This window comes from Phalangium opilio, unplaced genomic scaffold (genome assembly GCF_054372755.1).
Source record: "Phalangium opilio isolate 3A_F unplaced genomic scaffold, DU_Popi_V2 ptg000019l_1, whole genome shotgun sequence".
In the NCBI taxonomy this organism is placed as follows: domain Eukaryota; kingdom Metazoa; phylum Arthropoda; class Arachnida; order Opiliones; family Phalangiidae; genus Phalangium; species Phalangium opilio.
Genome location: NW_028324152.1, coordinates 7,646,740 through 7,674,295, shown reverse-complemented (window position 1 = coordinate 7,674,295; position 27,556 = coordinate 7,646,740). Strand labels below are relative to the sequence as shown.

Here is a 27,556-nt window from a genome sequence, read left to right as displayed (position 1 = left end):
ACTAAAAACATTGAGCTACGACAAACAGGGGCCGAGATATTAAGCAAAATGTTCGTCAACTTGGTATCGTCTCACTTATTTTTATTATGTTACTTATGATTTTTGCACTAAACTTTGGAGGCTCATAACTCTTGTTCTACAAGAGATACTGGGATCTCCTTTGGATATGCTATAGTACTGTTTGCTCCCCATACAAGGATACTTTAAACTTGAGGCTACCTCAATATCGTCGTCAACTTACTTTTTGTCTCACTTATTGTTAGAAGGTTACTTTTGATTTTTGAAAATAAACTTTGCAGGCTCGTAACTCTGTTTCTACTGGAGATACGGGGATGTCCTTTGAGTATGTTATAGACCAATTTGTCCCCCATCTAGACATACTAAGAATTAGGGCTACGACAAACAGTAGTCGAGTAATTAAGCTAATCGTAAACAAACAAACCCCTCATAGGAAATCCATTAGACTAAATTCTGGAGGCTCGTAACTCTGGTTCTACCAGAGATACGGGGATGTAAATAATGTGACCTTGACACAAATGTTCGGATAATTAAAAAAAACTTTAGCTTTCTACGTTACATTTGAGATCCCACAACGCCGCTCCCGGGTGGGCTCGAACCACTAACCTATTGGTTAACAGCCGAACGCGCTAACCATTGAGCCACGGAGGCTCAGAAATTAAATGGTTGTCACGTATTGTGGAAACGTTTTGACTTTTTACGCTACATCTGAGACCCCACAACACCTCTCCCGGGTGGGCTCGAACCACCAACCTTTCGATTAACAGCTGAACGAGCTAACCATTGCGCCACGGAAGCCCAAAAATTAAATGGTCGTCAGGTATTGTGGAAAAACTTTGGCTTTCTACGTTACGTTTGAGATCCCACAACGCCGCTCCCGGGTGGGCTCGAACCACTAACCTATTTGTTAACTGCTGAACGCGCTAACCATTGCGCCACGGAAGCCCAAAAAATAAATGCTCGTCAGGTATTGTGTAAAAACCTTGACTTTTTACGTCACATCTGAGACCTCACAACACCGCTCCCGGATGGGCTCGAACCACCAACCTATTGGTTAACAGCCGAAAGCGCTAACCATTGAGCCACGGAAGCTCAAACTTAAATGGTTGTCACGTATTGTGGAAAAGTTTTGAATTTTTACGCTACATCTGAGACCCCACAACACCTCTCCCGGGTGGGCTCGAACCTTCAGCCTTTCGATTAACAGCTGAACGCGCTAATCATTGCGCCACGGAAGCCCAAAAATTAAATGGTCGTCAGGTATTGTGGAAAAACTTTGGCTTTCTACGTTACGTTTGAGATCCCACAACACTGCGCCCGGGAGGGCTCGAACCACCAACCTATTGGTTAACAGCCGAACGCCCTAACCATTGCGCCACGGAAGCCCAAAAATTAAATGATCGTCAGGTATTGTGGAAAAACTTTGGCTTTCTACGTTACATTTGAGATCCCACAACGCCGCTCCCGGGTGGGCTCGAACCACTAACCTATTGGTTAACAGCCGAACGCGCTAACCATTGAGCCACGGAGGCTCAGAAATTAAATGGTTGTCACGTATTGTGGAAACGTTTTGACTTTTTACGCTACATCTGAGACCCCACAACACCTCTCCCGGGTGGGCTCGAACCACCAACCTTTCGATTAACAGCTGAACGCGCTAACCATTGCGCCACGGAAGCCCAAAAATTCAATGTTCGTCAGGTATTGTGGAAAAACTCTGACATTTTATGTTACATCTGAGACGTCACAACACCGCTCCCGGGAGGGCTCAAACCACCAGTCTTTTGAACAGCAGCTGAACGCGCTAACCATTGCGCAACGGAAGCCCAAAAATTAAATGGTCGTCCGGTGTTGTGGAAAAACTTTGACTTTTTACGTCACATCTGAGACGTCACAACACCGCTCCCGGATGGGCTCGAACCACCAACCTATTGGTTAACAGGCGAACGCGCTAACCATTGAGCCACGGAAGCTCAGAATTTAAATGGTTGTCACGTATTGTGGAAAAGTTTTGACTTTTTACGCTACATCTGAGACCCCACAACACCTCTCTCGGGTGGGCTCGAACCTTCAACCTTTCGATTAACAGCTGAACGCGCTAATCATTGCGCCACGGAAGCCCAAAAATTAAATGGTCGTCAGGTGCTGTGGAAAAAACCTTGACTTTTTACGTCACATCTGAGACGTCACAACACCGCTCCCGGATGGGCTCGAACCACCAACCTTTCGGTTAACAGCCGAACGCGCTAACCATTGCGCCAAGGAAGCCCAAAAATTTAATGGTCGTCAGGTATTGTGGCAAAACTTTGGCTTTCTACGTTACATTTGAGATCCTACACCACCGCTCCCGGGTGGGCTCGAACCACCAACCTATTGGTTAACAGCCGAACGCGCTAACCATTGAGCCACGGAAGCTCAGAAATTAAATGGTTGTCACGTATTGTGGATAAGTTTTGACTTTTTACGCTACATCTGAGACCCCACAACACCTCTTCCGGGTGGGCCTGAACCACCAGCCTTTCGATTAACAGTTGAACGCGCTAATAATTGCGCCACGGAAGCCCAAAAATTAAATGTTCGTCAGGTATTGTGGAAAAACTCTGACATTTTACGTTACATCTGAGATCTCACAACACCGCTCCCGGATGGGCTCTAACCACCAACCTATTGGTTAACAGCCGAACGCGCTAACCATTCAGCCACGGAAGCTCAGAAATTAAATGGTTGTCACGTATTGTGGAAAAGTTTTGACTTTTTACGCTACAACTGAGACGTCACAACACCGCTCCCGGATGGGCTCGAACCACCAACCTATTGGTTAACAGGCGAACGCGCTAACCATTGAGCGACGGAAGCTTAGAATTTAAATGGTTGATTCTTTTTTTTTCCTCTTTTAAATTCCAATAGATATGAAAAAAGCAAACATATTTTCTTTTTGTTATTGTTTTAAAAAGATGAAGGTTAATTTGTCTCACTTAATTTAAATTCGAATTATTATCTAGCACTCTCGGCAACGGCCATATCACGCTGAGAACAACGGTTCTCGTCCGATCGCCGACGTTAGCAGCGTCGAGCGCAGTCAGTACTTGGGAATACTGCGTGCCGTTGGCTTTTTCACTTTTGTTTCCTCTTTTAAATTCCACCCGATATGACAAAAGCAAACATATCTTCTTTTTGTTATTGTTTTATAAAGATGAAAGTTAATTAAATTAAAATTATTAACCAGCACTCTCGGCAACGGCCATATCACGCTGAATACAGCGGTTCTCGTCCGATAACCGATGTTAAGCAGCGTCGAGCGCAGTCACTACTTGGGAGGGAGACCACTTAGGAACACTGCGTGCCGTTGGCTTTTTCACTTTTTTTTTCCTCTTTTAAATTTTAATAGATATGAAAAAAGCAAACATGTTTTCATTTTGTTATTGTTTTAAAATGATGAAGGTTAATTTGTCTCACTTAATTTAAATTCGAATTATTAACTAGCACTCTCGGCAACGACCATATCACGCTGAATACAGCGGTTCTCGTCCGATCACCGAAGTTAAGCAGCGTCGAGCGCAGTCAGTACTTGGGAGGGAGACCACTTAGGAACACTGCGTGCCGTTGGCTTATTCACTTTTTTTCCTCTTTTAAATTTTAATAGATATGAAAAAAGCAAACATGTTTTTTTGTTATTGTTTTAAAATGATGAAGGTTAATTTGTCTCACTTAATTTAAATTCGAATTATTAACTAGCACTCTCGGCAACGGCCATATCACGCTGAGAACACCGGTTCTCGTCCGATCGCCGACGTTAGCAGCGTCGAGCGCAGTCAGTACTTGGGAATACTGCGTGCCGTTGGCTTTTTCACTTTTGTTTCCTCTTTTAAATTCCACCCGATATGAAAAAAGCAAACATATTTTCTTTTTGTTAATGTTTTATAAAGATGAAGGTTAATTTGTCTCACTTAATTTAAATTCGAATTTTTAACTAGCACTCTCGGCAACGGCCATATCACGTTGAGAACACCGGTTCTCGTCCGATCGCCCTGGTAGCAGCGTCGAGCGCAGTCAGTACTTGGGAATACTGCGTGCCGTTGGTTTTTCACTTTTGTTTCCTCTTTTAAATTCCACCCGAATTGAAAAAAGCACACATATCTTTTTTTGTTATTGTTTTATAAAGATGAAAGTTAATTTAATTCAAATTATTAACTAGCACTATCGGCAACGGCCATAACACGCTGAATACACCGGTTCTCGTACGATAACCGAAGTTAAGCAGCGTCGAGCGCAGTCAGTATTTGGGAGGGCGACCACTTAGGAACACTGCGTGCCGTTAGCTTTTTCACTTTTTTTTCCTCTTTTAAATTCCAATAGATATGAAAAAAGCAAACATATCTTCTTTTTGTTATTGTTTTAGAAAGATGAGGGTTAATTTGTCTCACTTAATTTAAATTCGAATTTTTAACTAGCACTCTCGGAAACGGCCATATCACGCTGAGAACACCGGTTCTCGTCCGATCGCCGACGTTAGCAGCGTCGAGCGCAGTCAGTACTTGGGAATATTGCGTGCCGTTGGTTTTTCACTATTGTTTCCTCTTTTAAATTCCACCCGATTTGAAAAAAGCACACATATCTTCATTTTGTTATTGTTTTATAAAGATGAAAGTTAATTAAATTCAAATTATTAACTAGCACTCTCGGCAACGGCCATATCACGCTGAATACACCGGTTCTCGTCCGATAACCGAAGTTAAGCAGCGTCGAGCGCAGTCACTACTTGGGAGGGAGACCACTTAGGAACACTGCGTGCCGTTGGCTTTTTCACTTTTTTTTCCTCTTTTAAATTCCAGTAGATTTGAAAAAAGCAAACTTATTTTCTTTTTGTTATTGTTTTAAAAAGATGATGGTTAATTTGTCTCACTTAATTTAAATTCGAATTATTACCTAGCACTCTCGGCAACGGCCATATCACGCTGAATACACCGGTTCTCGTCCGATAACCGAAGTTAAGCAGCGTCGAGCGCATACAGTACTTGGGAATACTGCGTGCCGTCGGCTTTTTCACTTTTGTTTCCTCTTTCAAATTCCACCAAATATGAAAAAAGCAAACATATCTTCTTTTTGTTATTGTTTTATAAAGATGAAAGTTAATTTAATTCAAATTATTAACTAGCACTCTCGAGAAACGGCCATAACACGCTGAATACACCGGTTCTCGTCCGATAACCGAAGTTAAGAAGCGTCGAGCGCAGTCAGTACTTGGGAGGGAGACCACTTTGAGTATTTCTTCACTATTTTCAAATATAACCACTGAAACCATTATTTTTATACCTTTTGCTTTAATTCAAGCAAATGTAACGATATTCATTAAAAAAACTGTTAAAATTAAATTTTTCAATAAGAAATCGTTGTCACGGATTTTGTATCTTGAAGAAGAAAAACATGCGATTTTTTCGGTACACTTTTGAATGCATTTTTTTCTGGAGAAATGTTTGACCGAATTCAGCTTAATTCCCTATAAAACACTCATTGAAAGTGATTTCATCTCGATTGAACATAATTAAAAATTTACCTCGATTTTTAATAACATTTTCAAAATCGGCGTTTCACGGCCAAAGAAGAATATTTTGAGTAGTTCTTCTCTATTTTCAAATATATTCATTGAATCCATTATTTTTATACTTTTTGCTTTAATTCAAGCAATGTAACGATATTCCTTCAAAAAACTGTTAAAATTCAATTTTCAATAAGAAATCGTATTCACGGATTTTGTGTCTTGAAGAAGAAAAACATGCGATTTTTTCGGTACTTTTTTGAATGCATTTTTTTCTGGAGACATTTTTGACCGAATTCAGCTTAATTCAATATAAAACACTCATTAAAAGTGATTTCATCTCGATTGAACAATAAATAAAAATGCACCTCGATTTTTGATAACATTTTCAAAATCGACGTAACTCGGCCAAAGAAAAACATTTTGAGTATTTCTTCACTATTTTCAAATATAACCACTGAAACCATTATTTTTGTAATTTTTGCGTTAATTCAAGCAAATGTAACGATATTCATTCAACAACCTGTTAAAATTCAATTTTAAATAAGAAATCGTTGTCACGGATTTTGTATCTTGAAGAGAAAAAACATGCGATTTTTTCAGTACACTTTTAAATGCATTTTTTTCTGGAGAAATGTTTGACCGAATTCAGCTTAATTCCCTATAAAACACTCATTAAAAGTGATTTCATCTCGATTGAACAATAATTAAAAATGTACCTCGATTTTTAATAACATTTTCAAAATCGACGTTTCACCGCCAACGAAGCATATTTTGAGTATTTCTTCACTATTTACAAATATATTCACTGAAACCATTATTTTTATACTTTTTGCTTTAATTCAAGCAAATGTAACGATATTCAATCAAAATACTGTTAAAATTAAATTTTTCAATAAGAAATCGTTGTCACGGATTTTGTATCTAGAAGAAGAAAAACATGCGATTTTTTCGGTACTTTTTTGAATGCATTTTTTTCTGGAGAAATTTTTGACCGAATTCTGTTTAATTCCCTATAAAACACTCATTGAAAGTGATTTCATCTCGATTGAACAATAATTAAAAATTTACCTCGATTTTTAATAAGATTTTAAAAATCGACGTTTCACGGCCAAAGAAGCATACTTTGAGTATTTCTTCACTATTTTCAAATATGTTCACTGAAACCATTATTTTTATACTTTTTGCTTTAATTCAAGCAAATGTAACGATATTCAATCAAAAAACTGTTAAAATTAAATTTTTCAATAAGAAATCGTTGTCACGGATTTTGTGTCTTGAAGAAGAAAAACATGCGATTTTTTCGGTACTTTTTTGAATGCATTTTTTTCTGGAGAAATGTTTGACCGAATTCAGCTTAATTCCCTATAAAACACTCATTAAAAGTGATTTCATCTCGATTGAACAATAATTAAAAATGTACCTCGATTTTTAATAACATTTTCAAAATCGACGTTTCACCGCCAACGAAGCATATTTTGAGTATTTCTTCACTATTTACAAATATATTCACTGAAACCATTATTTTTATACTTTTTGCTTTAATTCAAGCAAATGTAACGATATTCAATCAAAATACTGTTAAAATTAAATTTTTCAATAAGAAATCGTTGTCACGGATTTTGTATCTAGAAGAAGAAAAACATGCGATTTTTTCGGTACTTTTTTGAATGCATTTTTTTCTGGAGAAATTTTTGACCGAATTCTGTTTAATTCCCTATAAAACACTCATTGAAAGTGATTTCATCTCGATTGAACAATAATTAAAAATTTACCTCGATTTTTAATAAGATTTTAAAAATCGACGTTTCACGGCCAAAGAAGCATACTTTGAGTATTTCTTCACTATTTTCAAATATGTTCACTGAAACCATTATTTTTATACTTTTTGCTTTAATTCAAGCAAATGTAACGATATTCAATCAAAAAACTGTTAAAATTAAATTTTTCAATAAGAAATCGTTGTCACGGATTTTGTGTCTTGAAGAAGAAAAACATGCGATTTTTTCGGTACTTTTTTGAATGCATTTTTTTCTGGAGAAATTTTTGACCGAATTCAGCTTAATTCCCTATAAAACACTCATTAAAAGTAATTTCATCTCGATTGAACAATAAATAAAAATGTACCTCGATTTTTAATAACATTTTCAAAATCGACGTAACTCGGCCAAGGAAAAACATTTTGAGTATTTCTTCACTATTTTCAAATATAACCACTGAAACCATTATTTTTGTAATTTTTGCGTTAATTCAAGCAAATGTAACGATATTCATTCAACAACCTGTTAAAATTCAATTTTAAATAAGAAATCGTTGTCACGGATTTTGTATCTTGAAGAGAAAAAACATGCGATTTTTTCGGTACACTTTTAAATGCATTTTTTTCTGGAGAAATGTTTGACCGAATACAGCTTAATTCCCTCTAAAACACTCAATAAAAGTGATTTCATCTCGATTGAACAATAATTAAAAATGTAGCTCGATTTTTAATAACATTTTCAAAATCGACGTTTCACCGCCAACGAAGCATATTTTGAGTATTTCTTCACTATTTACAAATATATTCACTGAAACCATTATTTTTATACTTTTTGCTTTAATTCAAGCAAATGTAACGATATTCAATCAAAAAACTGTTAAAATTAAATTTTTCAATAAGAAATCGTTGTCACGGATTTTTTATCTTGAAGAAGAAAAACATGCGATTTTTTCGGTACTTTTTTGAATGCATTTTTTTCTGGAGAAATTTTTGACCGAATTCTGTTTAATTCCCTATAAAACACTCATTGAAAGTGATTTCATCTCGATTGAACAATAATTAAAAATTTACCTCGATTTTTAATAACATTTTCAAAATCGTCGTTTCACGGCCAAAGAAGCATACTTTGAGTATTTCTTCACTATTTTCAAATATGTTCACTGAAACCATTATTTTTATACTTTTTGCTTTAATTCAAGCAAATGTAACGATATTCAATCAAAAAACTGTTAAAATTAAATTTTTCAATAAGAAATCGTTGTCACGGATTTTGTATCTTGAAGAAGAAAAACATGCGATTTTTTCGGTACTTTTTTGAATGCATTTTTTTCTGGAGAAATTTTTGACCGAATTCAGCTTAATTCCCTATAAAACACTCATTAAAAGTGATTTCATCTCGATTGAACAATAAATAAAAATGTACCTCGATTTTTAATAACATTTTCAAAATCGACGTTTCACGGCCAAAGAAGCATATTTTGAGTATTTCTTCACTATTTTCAAATATAACCACTGAAACCATTATTTTTATACTCTTTGCTTTAATTCAAGCAAATGTAACGATATTCATTCAAAAAACTTTTAAAATTCAATTTTTCAATAAGAAATCGTTGTCACGGATTTTGTATCTTGAAGAAGAAAAACATGCGATTTTTTTGGTACACTTTTGAATGCATTTTTTTCTGGAGAAATGTTTGACCGAATTCAGCTTAATTCCCTATAAAACACTCATTGAAAGTGATTTCATCTCGATTGAACAATAATTAAAAATGTTCCTCGATTTTTAATAAGATTTTAAAAATCGACGTTTCACGGCCAAAGAAGCATACTTTGAGTATTTCTTCACTATTTTCAAATATGTTCACTGAAACCATTATTTTTATACTTTTTGCTTTAATTCAAGCAAATGTAACGATATTCAATCAAAAAACTGTTAAAATTTTCAAAATCGTTGAGCCCTCCCGGGAGCGGTGTTGTGACGTCTCAGATGTAACGTAAAATATCAGAGTTTTTCCACAATACCTGACGAACATTTAATTTTTGGGCTTCCGTGGCGCAATGGTTAGCGCGTTCAGCTGTTAATCGAAAGATTGGTGGTTCGAGCACACCCGGGAGAGGTGTTGTGTGGTCTCAGATGTAGCGTAAAAAGTCAAAACTTTTCCACAATACGTGACAACCATTTAATTTCTGAGCTTCCGTGGCTCAATGGTTAGCGCGTTCGGCTGTTAACAAATAGGTTGGTGGTTCGAGCCCATCCGGGAGCGGTGTTGTGACGTCTCAGATGTGACGTAAAAAGTTAAGGTTTTTCCAAAATACCTGACGACCATTTAATTTTTGGGCTTCCGTGGCGCAATGGTTAGCGCGTTCAGCTGCTATTCAGAAGACTGGTGGTTTGAGCCCTCCCGGGAGCGTTGTGGTGACGTCTCAGATGTAACGTAAAATGTCAGAGTTTTTCCACAATCCCTGACGAACATTCAATTTTTTGGCTTCCGTGGCGCAATGGTTAGCGCGTTCAGCTGTTAATCGAAAGGTTGGTGGTTCGAGCCCACCCGGGAGAGGTGTTGTACGGTCTCAGATGTAGCGGAAAAAGTCAAAACATTTCCACAATACGTGACAACCATTTAATTTCAGAGCTTCCGTGGCTCAATGGTTAGCGCGTTCGGCTGTTAACAAATACGTTGGTGGTTCGAGCCCATCCGGGAGCGGTGTTGTGTGATCTCAAATGTAACGTAGAAAGCCAAAGTTTTTCCACAATACCTGACGACCATTTAATTTTTGGGCGTCCGTGGCGCAATTGGATAGCGCGTTCAGCTGTTAATCGAAAGGTTGGTGGTTCGAGCCCATCCGGGAGAGGTGTTGTGTGGTCTCAGATGTAGCGTAAAAAGTCAAAACTTTTCCACAATACTTGACAACCATTTAATTTCAGAGCTTCCGTGGCTCAATGGTTAGCGCGTTCGGCTGTTAACAAATAGGTTGGTGGTTCGAGCCCATCCGGGAGCGGTGTTGTGACGTCTCAAGACGACGTCAAAAGTCAAGGTTTTTCCACAATACCTGACGACCATTTAATTTTTGGGCTTCCGTGGCGCAATGGTTAGCAAGTTCAGCTGCTATTCAAAAGACTGGTGGTTTGAGCCCACCCGGGAGCGGTGTTGTGACGTCTCAGATGTAACGTAAAATGTTAGAGTTTTTCCAAAATACCTGACGAACATTTAATTTTTGGGCGTCCGTGGCTCAATGGTTAGCGCGTTCGGCTGTTAACCGAAAGATTGGTGGTTCGAGCCCATCCGGGAGAGGTGTTGTGAGGTCTCAGATGTAACGTAAAAAGTCAAGGTTTTTCCACAATACCTGACGACCATTTAATTTATGGGCTTCCGTGGCGCAATGGTTAGCGCGTTCAGCTGCTATTCCGAAGACTGGTTGTTTGAGCCCTCCCTGGAGCGGTGTTGTGACGTCTCAGATGTAACGTAAAATGTCAAGGTTTTTCCACAATACCTGACAACGATTTAATTTCTGAGCTTCCGTGGCTCAATGGTTAGCGCGTTCGGCTGTTAACCAATAGGTTGGTGGTTCGAGCCCATCCGGGAGCGGTGTTGTGACGTCTCAATGTGAAGTAAAATCAAGGTTTTTCCACAATACCTGACGAATATTTTATTTTTGGGCTTCCGTGGTGCAATGGTTAGCGCGCTCAGCTGTTATTCAAAAGGCTGGTGGTTCGAGCCCACCCGGGAGCGGTGTTGTGTGATCTCAAATGTAACGTAGAAAGGCAAAGTTTTTCCACAATACCTGACGACCATTTAATTTTTGGGCTTCCGTGGCGCAATGGTTAGCACGTTCGGCTGTTAACGAATAGGTTGGTGGTTCGAGCCCATCCGGGAGCGGTGTTGTGGGATCTCAAATGTAACGTAGAAAGCCAAAGTTTTTGCACAATAAATGACGACCATTTAATTTTTGGGCTTCCGTGGCGCAATGGTTAGCGCGTTCGGCTGTTAACCGACTGAAAGGTTGGTGGTTCGAGCCCATCTGGGAGCGGTGTTGTGAGGTCTCAGATGTAACGTAAAAAGTCAAGGTTTTTCCACAATACCTGACGACCATTTAATTTATGGGCTTCCGTGGCGCAATGGTTAGCACGTTCAGCTGCTATTCAGAAGACTGGTTGTTTGAGCCCTCCCTGGAGCGGTGTTGTGACGTCTCAGACGTAGCGTGAAAAGTCAAAACTTTTCCACAATACCTGACAACCTTTTAATTTCTTGGCTTCCGTGGCGCAATGGTTAGCGCGTTCGGCTGTTAACCAATAGGTTGGTGGTTCGAGCCCACCCGGGAGCGGTGTTGTGTGATCTCAAATGTAACGTAGAAAGCCAAAGTTTTTCCACAATACCTGACGACCATTTATTTTTTGGGCTTCCGTGGCGCAATGGTTAGCACGTTCGGCTGTTAACGAATAGGTTGGTGGTTCGAGCCCATCCAGGAGCGGTGTTGTGGGATCTCAAATGTAACGTAGAAAGCCAAAGTTTTTGCACAATAAATGACGACCATTTAATTTTTGGGCTTCCGTGGCGCAATAGTTAGCGCGTTCGGCTGTTAACCAATAGGTTGGTGGTTCGACCCCATCCGGGAGCGGTGTTGTGAGGTCTCAGATGTGACGTAAAAAGTCAAGGTTTTTACACAATACCTGACGAGCATTTAACTTTTGGGCTTCCGTGGCGCAATGGTTAGCGCGTTCGGCTGTTAACCAATAGGTTGGTGGTTCGAGCCCATCCGGGAGCGGTGTTGTGAGGTCTCAGATGTGACGTAAAAAGTCAAGGTTTTTACACAATACCTAACGAGCATTTAACTTTTGGGCTTCCGTGGCGCAATGGTTAGCGCGTTCGGCTGTTAACCAATAGGTTGGTGGTTCGAGCCCATCCGGGAGCGGTGTTGTGAGGTCTCAGATGTGACGTAAAAAGTCAAGGTTTTTACACAATACCTGACGAGCATTTAACTTTTGTGCTTCCGTGGCGCAATGGTTAGCGCGTTCGGCTGTTAACCAATAGGTTGGTGGTTCGAGCCCATCCGGGAGCGGTGTTGTGAGGTCTCAGATGTAACGTAAGAAGTCAAGGTTTTTACACAATACCTGACGAGTATTTAACTTTTGGGCTTCCGTGGCGCAATGGTTAGCGCGTTCGGCTGTTAACCAATAGGTTGGTGGTTCGAGCCCATCCGGGAGCGGTGTTGTGAGGTCTCAGATGTGACGTAAAAGGTCAAGGTTTTTACACAATACCTGACGAGCATTTAATTTTTGAGATTCCGTGGCGCAATGGTTAGCGCGTTCAGCTGGTAATCGAAAGGTTGGTGGTTCGAGCCCACCCGGGAAAGGTGTTGTGGGGTCTCAAATGTAACGTAGAAAGCCAAAGTTTTTCCACAACACCTGACAACCATTTAATTTCTGAGCTTCCGTGGCTCAATGGTTAGCGCGTTCGGCTGTTAACCAATAGGTTGGTGGTTCGAGCCCATCCGGGAGCGGTGTTGTGAGGTCTCAGATGTGACGTAAAAAGTCAAGGTTTTTACACAATACCTGACGAGCATTTAACTTTTTGGCTTCCGTGGCGCAATGGTTAGCGCGTTCGGCTGTTAACCAATAGGTTGGTGGTTCGAGCCCATCCGGGAGCGGTGTTGTGAGGTCTCAGATGTGACGTAAGAAGTCAAGGTTTTTACACAATACCTGACGAGTATTTAACTTTTGGGCTTCCGTGGCGCAATGGTTAGCGCGTTCGGCTGTTAACCAATAGGTTGGTGGTTCGAGCCCATCCGGGAGCGGTGTTGTGAGGTCTCAGATGTGACGTAAAAAGTCAAGGTTTTTACATAATACCTGACGAGCATTTAACTTTTGGGTTTCCGTGGCGCAATGGTTAGCGCGTTCGGCTGTTAACCAATAGGTTGGTGGTTCGAGCCCATCCGGGAGCGGTGTTGTGAGGTCTCAGATGTGACGTAAAAAGTCAAGGTTTTTACACAATACCTGACGAGCATTTAATTTTTGGGATTCCGTGGCGCAATGGTTAGCGCGTTCAGCTGTTAAAGGAAAGGTTGGTGGTTCGAGCCCATCCGGGAGAGGTGTTGTGGGGTCTCAAATGTAACGTAGAAAGCCAAAGTTTTTCCACAACACCTGACAACCATTTAATTTCTGAGCTTCCGTGGCTCAATGGTTAGCGCGTTCGGCTGTTAACCAATAGGTTGGTGGTTCGAGCCCATCCGGGAGCGGTGTTGTGAGGTCTCAGATGTGACGTAAAAAGTCAAGGTTTTGACACAATACCTGACGAGCATTTAACTTTTGGGCTTCCGTGGCGCAATGGGTAGCGCGTTCGGCTGTTAACCAATAGGTTGGTGGTTTGAGCCCATCCGGGAGCGGTGTTGTGAGGTCTCAGATGTGACGTAAGTAGTCAAGGTTTTTACATAATACCTGACGAGTTATAACTTTTGGGCTTCCGTGGCGCAATGGTTAGCGCGTTCGGCTGTTAACCAATAGGTTGGTGGTTCGAGCCCATCCGGGAGCGGTGTTGTGAGGTCTCAGATGTGACGTAAAAAGTCAAGTTTTTTGCACAATACCTGACGAGCATTTAGGTTTTGGGCTTCCGTGGCGCAATGGTTAGCGCGTTCGGCTGTTAAGCAATAGGTTGGTGGTTCGAGCCCATCCGGGAAAGGTGTTGTGGGGTCTCAAATGTAACGTACAAAGCCAAAGTTTTTCCACAATACCTGACAACCATTTAATTTCTGAGCTTCCGTGGATCAATGGTTAGCGCGTTCGGCTGTTAACCAATAGGTTGGTGGTTCGAGCCCATCCGGGAGCGGTGTTGTGTGATCTCAAATGTAACGTAGAAAGCCAAAGTTTTTCCACAATACCTGACGACCATTTAATTTTTGGGCTTCCGTGGCGCAATGGTTAGCGCGTTCGGCTGTTAACCAATAGGTTGGTGGTTCGAGCCCATCCGGGAGCGGTGTTGTGAGGTCTCAGATGTGACGTAAAAAGTCAAGGTTTTTACACAATACCTGACGAGCATTTAATTTTTGGGATTCCGTGGCGCAATGGTTAGCGCGTTCGGCTGTTAACCAATAGGTTGGTGGTTCGAGCCCATCCGGGAGCGGTGTTGTGTGATCTCAAATGTAACGTAGAAAGCCAAAGTTTTTCCACAATACCTGACGACCATTTAATTTTTGGGCTTCCGTGGCGCAATGGTTAGCACGTTCGGCTTTTAACCAATAGATTGGTGGTTCGAGCCCATCCGGGAGCGGTGTTGTGAGGTCTCAGATGTGACGTAAAAAGTCAAGGTTTTCCACAATACCTGACAACCATTTAATTTCTGAGCTTCCGTGGCTCAATGGTTAGCGCGTTCGGCTGTTAACCAATAGGTTGGTGGTTCGACCCCATCCGGGAGCGGTGTTGTGTGATCTCAAATGTAACGTAGAAAGCCAAAGTTTTTCCACAATACCTGACGACCATTTAATTTTTGGGCTTCCGTGGCGCAATGGTTAGCACGTTCGGCTTTTAACCAATAGATTGGTGGTTCGAGCCCATCCGGGAGCGGTGTTGTGAGGTCTCAGATGTGACGTAAAAAGTCAAGGTTTTCCACAATACCTGACAACCATTTAATTTCTGAGCTTCCGTGGCTCAATGGTTAGCGCGTTCGGCTGTTAACCAATAGGTTGGTGGTTCGACCCCATCCGGGAGCGGTGTTGTGAGGTCTCAGATGTGACGTAAAAAGTCAAGGTTTTTACATAATACCTGACGAGCATTTAACCTTTGGGCTTCCGTGGCGCAATGGTTAGCACGTTCGGCTTTTAACCAATAGATTGGTGGTTCGAGCCCATCCGGGAGCGGTGTTGTGAGGTCTCAGATGTGACGTAAAAAGTCAAGGTTTTCCACAATACCTGACAACCATTTAATTTCTGAGCTTCCGTGGCTCAATGGTTAGCGCGTTCGGCTGTTAACCAATAGGTTGGTGGTTCGACCCCATCCGGGAGCGGTGTTGTGTGATCTCAAATGTAACGTAGAAAGCCAAAGTTTTTCCACAATACCTGACGACCATTTAATTTTTGGGCTTCCGTGGCGCAATGGTTAGCACGTTCGGCTGTTAACCAATAGGTTGGTGGTTCGAGCTCATCCGGGAGCGGTGTTGTGAGGTCTCAGATGTGACGTAAAAAGTCAAGGTTTTCCACAATACCTGACAACCATTTAATTTCTGAGCTTCCGTGGCTCAATGGTTAGCGCGTTCGGCTGTTAACCAAAAGGTTGGTGGTTCGAGCCCACCCGGGAGCGGTGTTGTGGGATCTGAAATGTAACGTAGAAAGCCAAAATTTTTGCACAATAAATGACGACCATTTAATTTTTGGGCTTCCGTGGCGCAATGGTTAGCGCGTTCGGCTGTTAACCCATAGGGTGGTGGTTCGACCCCATCCGGGAGCGGTGTTGTGAGGTCTCAGATGTGACGTAAAAAATCAAGGTTTTTACATAATACCTGACGAGCGTTTAACTTTTGGGCTTCCGTGGCGCAATGGTTAGCGCGTTCGGCTGTTAACCAATAGGTTGGTGGTTCGAGCCCATCCGGGAGCGGTGTTGTGAGGTCTCAGATGTGACGTAAAAAGTCAAGGTTTTTACACAATACCTGACGAGCATTTAACTTTTGGGCTTCCGTGGCGCAATGGTTAGCGCGTTCGGCTGTTAACCAATAGGTTGGTGGTTCGAGCCCATCCGGGAGCGGTGTTGTGGGATCTCAAATGTAACGTAGAAAGCCAAAGTTTTTGCACAATAAATGACGACCATTTAATTTTTGGGCTTCCGTGGCGCAATGGTTAGCGCGTTCGGCTGTTAACCAGTAGGTTGGTGGTTCGACCCCATCCGGGAGCGGTGTTGTGAGGTCTCAGATGTGACGTAAAAAGTCAAGGTTTTTACACAATACCTGACGAGCATTTAACTTTTGGGCTTCCGTGGCGCAATGGTTAGCGCATTCGGCTGTTAACCAATAGGTTGGTGGTTCGAGCCCATCCGGGAGCGGTGTTGTGAGGTCTCAGATGTGACGTAACAAGTTGGGAAAACCAAAATATTACCTCTCCGAGTCAAGAGAAGGACTACCTTAAAACTTATTTACCCAGTTATGTAAATGTTTCTTTTTTTTTATGAACAAATACTGAAGTTAAAATTTATGAAATATTAAAGCAGTATACAAAGCATAGAAAATATACTGTAAATCAGACGACATTTTACATCCAATAAGGATATACTTGTACACATTAAAATCATCCGATGGGGGAAAAACGGGAAATGAAGAGATAAAACTTTGGAGGGATATTACCTTTACGTGTTTGTAAAGGCCCAATTTGCTACTCCTCAACTGTATACCCTCTATGTTCAAAGCCATATTCACAACAGGGTTGCCATGTAAACACTATCCTCTCCTTTCACCTCAACAATTTTCTTAGTTTGTCAACATGACGATTAAAGTTACATAACACCAAAGCTAATTTGTGGCTACACACACTGAAAGTAAACGTGCACCATTAAAATCATGATAACACGAAGCTATAATCCGATTACGATCAGACCTTTCACTGATCTGGGCTGCGTTCAGCAGAGCTCACCAAAAAAGACAGCGGATTTTGGAAAACGTTTACCGGTGAGATCTGTCGTCATAGCTTTTCTCCGGTCATCGGTGTTTTAAAAATGAAGCTAGCGCAATAAAGCGTGCACGGTACAAAGGCTTAACAAAAATTGTATGATAACATATTTATGGAGATAGATAAGAACAACTTTTATAATTAAACATAGAAACTAACATGTCTCTTAAAATTCTCGCGTGATCAACTGGTTTCACGTCAAATAAATAGCTATAGTCCCATCAGAACATAGAGACTAGAAACCCCAAGGAGTGGCAGGTCCCCCGCTCTACAAGCGCAAATAATATGTTGCTCATAAATTGGTATATGAGAGCTTCCGGCCCGTTTAATTTTGCTTAGCGGAAGTCGCCGTGTACCCATTGCGTGTACCATGAAAAAGGGCAACAAGTTGAGGCATTCCTGCCACTCCTTGGGGTTTCTAGTCTCTATGATCAGAATCAGCAAGAGCTATTTGTATTAATTCCTCCATGTTTTTTTCGCCAAGCTGAGAACTACGCGTTTTACGTCACGTTATCCAAAAACCTGACTATTTTCATTGCTGACCGCGCTGGCTCAACGCTGAGCACCGTGCCGTCAAAATTCATAACCAAAATCCCGTTCTGTAGGACACTGCTAACAGCGCTGAGCTCTGCTCAACGCGGCCCAGACTTCCACCATGATTATAAAATCTTAGCCTGATTATTTAAAAGTGTAATTAACTTTCGGCTCACTCTGAACCGTTAATGTCTCTGCATTACAGAAACGAAAACCTAGCGTTTACTTTATGGTTCACTAGGCCTATTGACAGATGAAAGTTCATTTGACCAATATAGTGGCGTTCTTCTTGAAATCACTTTAGAAAGGATTATGCTATAAACAGATGTAGTATAGCTTAAGTAATATATAAACATCGATTTCAAATAATAATATTAAAAAAAGTTCTTGGGATATCAAAATGAAACAGAGCTTTATAGCTACAAAACCACTAAAGGCATCGAAATTACGAAAAATATTTCCATATATTAATTATACATTATGAGAAAACCAAATATTAAGGTTTTGTAGGATTTCTTTCCACAAAACAAAGCGAACTGCTAACGCGATGCACTAACGGACGGACATACACAGACTAAAACATAGACTGCTTTTTAACTCTTTCCGTTTTAATTTTGAGTTGAGAAACAAGATTATCTTAAATATTAAAATAAATATAATTAATATTAAATATTTTCTTCGTTAGTTGTTCGCCTTATTGAGCGTTACATCGCGTTGATAAAGAACAATTAGACATTCTTGAGAGACTTGACTAATATTGGCGTTTGAAATGAAGCATACGCCGGTTGCATTACCTTACTCAAATAGGTAGTATATAAGGGTGTCGAACTACAGCTAAAAGCAAGAACAACCGCAATTGCGAAAACCTTTGGTGGACAACCCACCCTAGGGAGGCTAGACGTTTCTCGTAACCCTAGCTGATCGCCGCGAATGTCTTAAACCCAACGATGACGATGGAGTAGAAGCCAGGTGTACAGACTGGTGTCCAAGTGGAATGGACGAAGACCAGAAGATGGTGGTGATTAGAAGCCAGTATGTACAGACTGGTGTCCATGTGGGATGGACGAAGACCAGAAGATGGTGGTGATTAGAAGCCAGTATGTACAGACTGGTGTCCATGTGGGATGGACGAAGACCAAAAGATGGTGGTGATTAGAAGCCAGTATGTACAGACTGGTGTCCATGTGGGATGGACGAAGACCAAAAGATGGTGGTGATTAGAAGCCAGTATGTACAGACTGGTGTCCAAGTGGAATGGACGAAGACGAGAAGATGGTGGTGTGAGAACTCAAGTAAAGGAGCCATTTCCGTGACTGTGAAAGCAGTTCGGAAATGGCGAACACGTTTGCTCCGATTTGGAAACTGCGAACGCGGTCACGTGGGTGTAACAAAAGACACACACACACACAGACACACACACACGTCGAAATTAGAACCTCTCCGTGACATACGTCACTCGGAGAGGTAAAAAGTCAAGGTTTTTACACAATACCTAACGAGCATTTAACTTTTGGGCTTCCGTGGCGCAATGGTTAGCGCGTTCGGCTGTTAACCAATAGGTTGGTGGTTCGAGCCCATTCGGGAGCGGTGTTGTGAGGTCTCAGATGTGACGTAAAAAGTCATGGTTTTTGCACAATACCTGACGGGCATTTAGCTTTTGGGCTTCCGTGGCGCAATGGTTAGCGCGTTCGGCTGTTAACCAATAGCTTGGTGGTTCGAGCCCATCCGGGAGCGGTGTTGTGAGGTCTCAGATGTGACGTAAAAAGTCAAGGTTTTTACACAATACCTGACGGGCATTTAACTTTTGGGCTTCCGTGGCGCAATGGTTAGCGCGTTCGGCTCTTAACCAATAGGTTGGTGGTTCGAGCCCATCCGGGAGCGGTGTTGTGAGGTCTCAGATGTGACGTAAAAAGTCATGGTTTTTGCACAATACCTGACGGGCATTTAGCTTTTGGGCTTCCGTGGCGCAATGGTTAGCGCGTTCGGCTGTTAACCAATAGGTTGGTGGTTCGAGCCCATCCGGGAGCGGTGCTGTGAGGTCTCAGATGTGACGTAAAAAGTCAAGGTTTTTACACAATACCTGACGGGCATTTAGCTTTTGGGCTTCCGTGGCGCAATGGTTAGCGCGTTCGGCTGTTAACCAATAGGTTGGTGGTTCGAGCCCACCCGGGAGCGGTGTTGTGGGATCTCAAATGTAACGTAGAAAGCCAAAGTTTTTCCACAATACCTGACGACCATTTATTTTTTGGGCTTCCTTGGCGCAATCGTTAGCGCGTTCGGCTGTTAACCGAAAGGTTGGTGGTTCGAGCCCAACCGAGAGAGGTGTTGTAGGGTCTCAGATGTAACGTAATAAGTCATAACTTATCCACAATACCTGACAACCATTTAATTTCTGAGCTTCCGTGGCTGAATGGTTAGCGCGTTCGGCTCTTAGCCAATAGGTTGGTGGTTCGAGCCCATCCGGGAGCGGTGTTGTGAGGTCTCAGATGTGACGTAAAAAGCCAAGGTTTTTACACAATACCTGACGAGCATTTAATTTTTGGGCTTCCGTGGCGCAATGGTTAGCGCGTTCGGCTGTGAACCAATAGGTTGGTGGTTCGAGCCCATCCGGGAGCGGTGTTGTGAGGTCTCAGATGTAACGTAAAAAGTCAAGGTTTTTCCACAATACCTGACGACCATTTAATTTATGGGCTTCCGTGGCGCAATGGTTAGCACGTTCAGCTGCTATTCAGAAGACTGGTTGTTTGAGCCCTCCCTGGAGCGGTGTTGTGACGTCTCAGACGTAGCGTGAAAAGTCAAAACTTTTCCACAATACCTGACAACCTTTTAATTTCTTGGCTTCCGTGGCGCAATGGTTAGCGCGTTCGGCTGTTAACCAATAGGTTGGTGGTTCGAGCCCACCCGGGAGCGGTGTTGTGTGATCTCAAATGTAACGTAGAAAGCCAAAGTTTTTCCACAATACCTGACGACCATTTATTTTTTGGGCTTCCGTGGCGCAATGGTTAGCACGTTTGGCTGTTAACGAATAGGTTGGTGGTTCGAGCCCATCCAGGAGCGGTGTTGTGGGATCTCAAATGTAACGTAGAAAGCCAAAGTTTTTGCACAATAAATGACGACCATTTAATTTTTGGGCTTCCGTGGCGCAATAGTTAGCGCGTTCGGCTGTTAACCAATAGGTTGGTGGTTCGACCCCATCCGGGAGCGGTGTTGTGAGGTCTCAGATGTGACGTAAAAAGTCAAGGTTTTTACACAATACCTGACGAGCATTTAACTTTTGGGCTTCCGTGGCGCAATGGTTAGCGCGTTCGGCTGTTAACCAATAGGTTGGTGGTTCGAGCCCATCCGGGAGCGGTGTTGTGAGGTCTCAGATGTGACGTAAAAAGTCAAGGTTTTTACACAATACCTAACGAGCATTTAACTTTTGGGCTTCCGTGGCGCAATGGTTAGCGCGTTCGGCTGTTAACCAATAGGTTGGTGGTTCGAGCCCATCCGGGAGCGGTGTTGTGAGGTCTCAGATGTGACGTAAAAAGTCAAGGTTTTTACACAATACCTGACGAGCATTTAACTTTTGTGCTTCCGTGGCGCAATGGTTAGCGCGTTCGACTGTTAACCAATAGGTTGGTGGTTCGAGCCCATCCGGGAGCGGTGTTGTGAGGTCTCAGATGTAACGTAAGAAGTCAAGGTTTTTACACAATACCTGACGAGTATTTAACTTTTGGGCTTCCGTGGCGCAATGGTTAGCGCGTTCGGCTGTTAACCAATAGGTTGGTGGTTCGAGCCCATCCGGGAGCGGTGTTGTGAGGTCTCAGATGTGACGTAAAAGGTCAAGGTTTTTACACAATACCTGACGAGCATTTAATTTTTGGGATTCCGTGGCGCAATGGTTAGCGCGTTCAGCTGTTAATCGAAAGGTTGGTGGTTCGAGCCCACCCGGGAAAGGTGTTGTGGGGTCTCAAATGTAACGTAGAAAGCCAAAGTTTTTCCACAACACCTGACAACCATTTAATTTCTGAGCTTCCGTGGCTCAATTATTAGCGCGTTCGGCTGTTAACCAATAGGTTGGTGGTTCGAGCCCATCCGGGAGCGGTGTTGTGAGGTCTCAGATGTGACGTAAGAAGTCAAGGTTTTTACACAATACCTGACGAGTATTTAGGTTTTGGGCTTCCGTGGCGCAATGGTTAGCGCGTTCGGCTGTTAAGCAATAGGTTGGTGGTTCGAGCCCATCCGGGAGCGGTGTTGTGAGGTCTCAGATGTGACGTAAAAAGTCAAGGTTTTTACACAATACCTGACGAGCATTTAAATTTTGGGCTTCCTTGGCGCAATGGTTAGCGCGTTCGGCTGTTAACCAATAGGTTGGTGGTTCGAGCCCATCCGGGAGCGGTGTTGTGAGGTCTCAGATGTGACGTAAAAAGTCAAGTTTTTTGCACAATACCTGACGAGTATTTAGGTTTTGGGCTTCCGTGGCGCAATGGTTAGCGCGTTCGGCTGTTATGCAATAGGTTGGTGGTTCGAGCCCATCCGGGAGCGGTGTTGTGAGGTCTCAGATGTGACGTAAAAAGTCAAGGTTTTTACACAATACCTGACGAGCATTTAAATTTTGGGCTTCCTTGGCGCAATGGTTAGCGCGTTCGGCTGTTAACCAATAGGTTGGTGGTTCGAGCCCACCCGGGAGCGGTGTTGTGTGATCTCAAATGTAACGTAGAAAGCCAAAGTTTTTCCACAATACCTGACGACCATTTAATTTTTGGGCTTCCGTGGCGCAATGGTTAGCACGTTCGGCTGTTAACCAATAGGTTGGTGGTTCGAGCCCATCCGGGAGCGGTGTTGTGAGGTCTCAGATGTGACGTAAAAAGTCAAGGTTTTTGCACAATACCTGACGAGTATTTAGGTTTTGGGCTTCCGTGGCGCAATGGTTAGCGCGTTCGGCTGTTAAGCAATAGGTTGGTGGTTCGAGCCCATCCGGGAGCGGTGTTGTGAGGTCTCAGATGTGACGTAAAAAGTCAAGGTTTTTACACAATACCTGACGAGCATTTAAATTTTGGGCTTCCTTGGCGCAATGGTTAGCGCGTTCGGCTGTTAACCAATAGGTTGGTGGTTCGAGCCCACCCGGGAGCGGTGTTGTGTGATCTCAAATGTAACGTAGAAAGCCAAAGTTTTTCCACAATACCTGACGACCATTTAATTTTTGGGCTTCCGTGGCGCAATGGTTAGCACGTTCGGCTGTTAACCAATAGGTTGGTGGTTCGAGCCCATCCGGGAGCGGTGTTGTGAGGTCTCAGATGTGACGTAAAAAGTCAAGGTTTTTACATAATACCTGACGAGCATTTAACTTTTGGGCTTCCGTGGCGCAATGGTTAGCGCGTTCGGCTGTTAACCAATAGGTTGGTGGTTCGAGCCCATCCGGGAGCGGTGTTGTGAGGTCTCAGATGTGACGTAAAAAGTCAAGGTTTTTACACAATACCTGACGAGCATTTAATTTTTGGGATTCCGTGGCGCAATGGTTAGCGCGTTCAGCTGTTAATCGAAAGGTTGGTGGTTCGAGCCCATCCGGGAGAGGTGTTGTGGGGTCTCAAATGTAACGTAGAAAGCCAAAGTTTTTCCACAACACCTGACAACCATTTAATTTCTGAGCTTCCGTGGCTCAATGGTTAGCGCGTTCGGCTGTTAACCAATAGGTTGGTGGTTCGAGCCCATCCGGGAGCGGTGCTGTGAGGTCTCAGATGTGACGTAAAAAGTCAAGGTTTTTACACAATACCTGACGGGCATTTAGCTTTTGGGCTTCCGTGGCGCAATGGTTAGCGCGTTCGGCTGTTAAACAATAGGTTGGTGGTTCGAGCCCACCCGGGAGCGGTGTTGTGTGATCTCAAATGTAACGTAGAAAGCCAAAGTTTTTCCACAATACCTGACGACCATTTATTTTTTGGGCTTCCGTGGCGCAATGGTTAGCACGTTTGGCTGTTAACGAATAGGTTGGTGGTTCGAGCCCATCCAGGAGCGGTGTTGTGGGATCTCAAATGTAACGTAGAAAGCCAAAGTTTTTGCACAATAAATGACGACCATTTAATTTTTGGGCTTCCGTGGCGCAATAGTTAGCGCGTTCGGCTGTTAACCAATAGGTTGGTGGTTCGACCCCATCCGGGAGCGGTGTTGTGAGGTCTCAGATGGGACGTAAAAAGTCAAGGTTTTTACACAATACCTAACGAGCATTTAACTTTTGGGCTTCCGTGGCGCAATGGTTAGCGCGTTCGGCTGTTAACCAATAGGTTGGTGGTTCGAGCCCATCCGGGAGCGGTGTTGTGAGGTCTCAGATGTGACGTAAAAAGTCAAGGTTTTTACACAATACCTGACGAGCATTTAACTTTTGTGCTTCCGTGGCGCAATGGTTAGCGCGTTCGGCTGTTAACCAATAGGTTGGTGGTTCGAGCCCATCCGGGAGCGGTGTTGTGAGGTCTCAGATGTAACGTAAGAAGTCAAGGTTTTTACACAATACCTGACGAGTATTTAACTTTTGGGCTTCCGTGGCGCAATGGTTAGCGCGTTCGGCTGTTAACCAATAGGTTGGTGGTTCGAGCCCATCCGGGAGCGTTGTTGTGAGTACTCAGATGTGACGTAAAAGGTCAAGGTTTTTACACAATACCTGACGAGCATTTAATTTTTGGGATTCCGTGGCGCAATGGTTAGCGCGTTCAGCTGTTAATCGAATGGTTGGTGGTTCGAGCCCACCCGGGAAAGGTGTTGTGGGGTCTCAAATGTAACGTAGAAAGCCAAAGTTTTTCCACAACACCTGACAACCATTTAATTTCTGAGCTTCCGTGGCTCAATGGTTAGCGCGTTCGGCTGTTAACCAATAGGTTGGTGGTTCGAGCCCATCCGGGAGCGGTGTTGTGAGGTCTCAGATGTGACGTAAGAAGTCAAGGTTTTTACACAATACCTGACGAGTATTTAACTTTTGGGCTTCCGTGGCGCAATGGTTAGCGCGTTCGGCTGTTAACCAATAGGTTGGTGGTTCGAGCCCATCCGGGAGCGGTGTTGTGAGGTCTCAGATGTGACGTAAGTAGTCAAGGTTTTTACATAATACCTGACGAGTTATAACTTTTGGGCTTCCGTGGCGCAATGGTTAGCGCGTTCGGCTGTTAACCAATAGGTTGGTGGTTCGAGCCCATCCGGGAGCGGTGTTGTGAGGTCTCAGATGTGACGTAAAAAGTCAAGTTTTTTGCACAATACCTGACTAGCATTTAGGTTTTGGGCTTCCGTGGCGCAATGGTTAGCGCGTTCGGCTGTTAAGCAATAGGTTGGTGGTTCGAGCCCATCCGGGAAAGGTGTTGTGGGGTCTCAAATGTAACGTACAAAGCCAAAGTTTTTCCACAATACCTGACAACCATTTAATTTCTGAGCTTCCGTGGATCAATGGTTAGCGCGTTCGGCTGTTAACCAATAGGTTGGTGGTTCGAGCCCATCCGGGAGCGGTGTTGTGTGATCTCAAATGTAACGTAGAAAGCCAAAGTTTTTCCACAATACCTGACGACCATTTAATTTTTGGGCTTCCGTGGCGCAATGGTTAGCGCGTTCGGCTGTTAACCAATAGGTTGGTGGTTCGAGCCCATCCGGGAGCGGTGTTGTGAGGTCTCAGATGTGACGTAAAAAGTCAAGGTTTTTACACAATACCTGACGAGCATTTAATTTTTGGGATTCCGTGGCGCAATGGTTAGCGCGTTCGGCTGTTAACCAATAGGTTGGTGGTTCGAGCCCATCCGGGAGCGGTGTTGTGTGATCTCAAATGTAACGTAGAAAGCCAAAGTTTTTCCACAATACCTGACGACCATTTAATTTTTAGGCTTCCGTGGCGCAATGGTTAGCACGTTCGGCTTTTAACCAATAGATTGGTGGTTCGAGCCCATCCGGGAGCGGTGTTGTTAGGTCTCAGATGTGACGTAAAAAGTCAAGGTTTTCCACAATACCTGACAACCATTTAATTTCTGAGCTTCCGTGGCTCAATGGTTAGCGCGTTCGGCTGTTAACCAATAGGTTGGTGGTTCGACCCCATCCGGGAGCGGTGTTGTGTGATCTCAAATGTAACGTAGAAAGCCAAAGTTTTTCCACAATACCTGACGACCATTTAATTTTTGGGCTTCCGTGGCGCAATGGTTAGCACGTTCGGCTTTTAACCAATAGATTGGTGGTTCGAGCCCATCCGGGAGCGGTGTTGTGAGGTCTCAGATGTGACGTAAAAAGTCAAGGTTTTCCACAATACCTGACAACCATTTAATTTCTGAGCTTCCGTGGCTCAATGGTTAGCGCGTTCGGCTGTTAACCAATAGGTTGGTGGTTCGACCCCATCCGGGAGCGGTGTTGTGTGATCTCAAATGTAACGTAGAAAGTCAAGGTTTTTACATAATACCTGACGAGCATTTAACCTTTGGGCTTCCGTGGCGCAATGGTTAGCGCGTTCGGCTGTTAACCAATAGGTTGGTGGTTCGAGCCCATCCGGGAGCGGTGTTGTGAGGTCTCAGATGTGACGTAAAAAGTCAAGGTTTTTACACAATACCTAACGAGCATTTAACTTTTGGGCTTCCGTGGCGCAATGGTTAGTGCGTTCGGCTGTTAACCAATAGGTTGGTGGTTCGAGCCCATCCGGGAGCGGTGTTGTGAGGTCTCAGATGTGACGTAAAAGTCAAGGTTTTTACACAATACCTGACGAGCATTTAATTTTTGGGATTCCGTGGCGCAATGGTTAGCGCGTTCAGCTGCTAATCGAAAGGTTGGTGGTTCGAGCCCACCCGGGAGAGGTGTTGTGGGGTCTCAAATGTAACGTAGAAAGCCAAAGTTTTTACACAACACCTGACAACCATTAAATTTCTGAGCTTCCGTGGCTCAATGGTTAGCGCGTTCGGCTGTTAACCAATAGGTTGGTGGTTCGAGCCCATCCGGGAGCGGTGTTGTGAGGTCTCAGATGTAACGTAGAAAGCCAATGTTTTTACACAATACCTGACGAGCATTTAAATTTTGGGTTTCCTTGGCGCAATGGTTAGCGCGTTCGGCTGTTAACCAATAGGTTGGTGGTTCGAGCACACCCGGGAGCGGTGTTGTGTGATCTCAAATGTAACGTAGAAAGCCAATGTTTTTCCACAATACCTGACGACCATTTAATTTTTGGGCTTCCGTGGCGTAATGGTTAGCACGTTCGGCTGTTAACCAACAGGTTGGTGGTTCGAGCTCATCCGGGAGCGGTGTTGTGAGGTCTCAGATGTGACGTAAAAAGTCAAGGTTTTCCACAATACCTGACAACCATTTAATTTCTGAGCTTCCGTGGCTCAATGGTTAGCGCGTTCGGCTGTTAACCAAAAGGTTGGTGGTTCGAGCCCACCCGGGAGCGGTGTTGTGGGATCTGAAATGTAACGTAGAAAGCCAAAGTTTTTGCACAATAAATGACGACCATTTAATTTTTGGGCTTCCGTGGCGCAATGGTTAGCGCGTTCGGCTGTTAACCCATAGGGTGGTGGTTCGACCCCATCCGGGAGCGGTGTTGTGAGGTCTCAGATGTGACGTAAAAAATCAAGGTTTTTACATAATACCTGACGAGCGTTTAACTTTTGGGCTTCCGTGGCGCAATGGTTAGCGCGTTCGGCTGTTAACCAATAGGTTGGTGGTTCGAGCCCATCCGGGAGCGGTGTTGTGAGGTCTCAGATGTGACGTAAAAAGTCAAGGTTTTTACACAATACCTGACGAGCATTTAACTTTTGGGCTTCCGTGGCGCAATGGTTAGCGCGTTCGGCTGTTAACCAATAGGTTGGTGGTTCGAGCCCATCCGGGAGCGGTGTTGTGGGATCTCAAATGTAACGTAGAAAGCCAAAGTTTTTGCACAATAAATGACGACCATTTAATTTTTGGGCTTCCGTGGCGCAATGGTTAGCGCGTTCGGCTGTTAACCAGTAGGTTGGTGGTTCGACCCCATCCGGGAGCGGTGTTGTGAGGTCTCAGATGTGACGTAAAAAGTCAAGGTTTTTACACAATACCTGACGAGCATTTAACTTTTGGGCTTCCGTGGCGCAATGGTTAGCGCGTTCGGC

At 43.4% G+C, this 27,556-nt stretch overlaps 3 non-coding genes and 4 pseudogenes across 3 annotated transcripts; all 7 read left to right on the top strand.

Annotated features, from left to right (window-relative positions):
• Positions 1-3,251: 3,251 nt before the first annotated feature.
• Positions 3,252-3,370, top strand: LOC149701486 (5S ribosomal RNA; annotated as a pseudogene).
• Positions 3,371-3,508: 138 nt separating this feature from the next.
• On the top strand, positions 3,509-3,627 carry LOC149701485 (5S ribosomal RNA; annotated as a pseudogene).
• A 593-nt stretch (positions 3,628-4,220) lies between these two features.
• On the top strand, positions 4,221-4,339 carry LOC149701484 (5S ribosomal RNA; annotated as a pseudogene).
• A 360-nt stretch (positions 4,340-4,699) lies between these two features.
• On the top strand, positions 4,700-4,818 carry LOC149701483 (5S ribosomal RNA; annotated as a pseudogene).
• Positions 4,819-12,594: 7,776 nt separating this feature from the next.
• On the top strand, positions 12,595-12,665 carry TRNAT-GGU (transfer RNA threonine (anticodon GGU)). Its single transcript has one exon. It is a non-coding gene; the product is annotated as a tRNA-Thr (tRNA).
• A 6,632-nt stretch (positions 12,666-19,297) lies between these two features.
• TRNAK-CUU (transfer RNA lysine (anticodon CUU)) lies at positions 19,298-19,370 on the top strand. The gene has a single exon. It is a non-coding gene; the product is annotated as a tRNA-Lys (tRNA).
• Positions 19,371-20,032: 662 nt separating this feature from the next.
• TRNAH-GUG (transfer RNA histidin (anticodon GUG)) lies at positions 20,033-20,105 on the top strand. Its single transcript has one exon. It is a non-coding gene; the product is annotated as a tRNA-His (tRNA).
• The last annotated feature ends 7,451 nt before the right edge of the window (positions 20,106-27,556 follow it).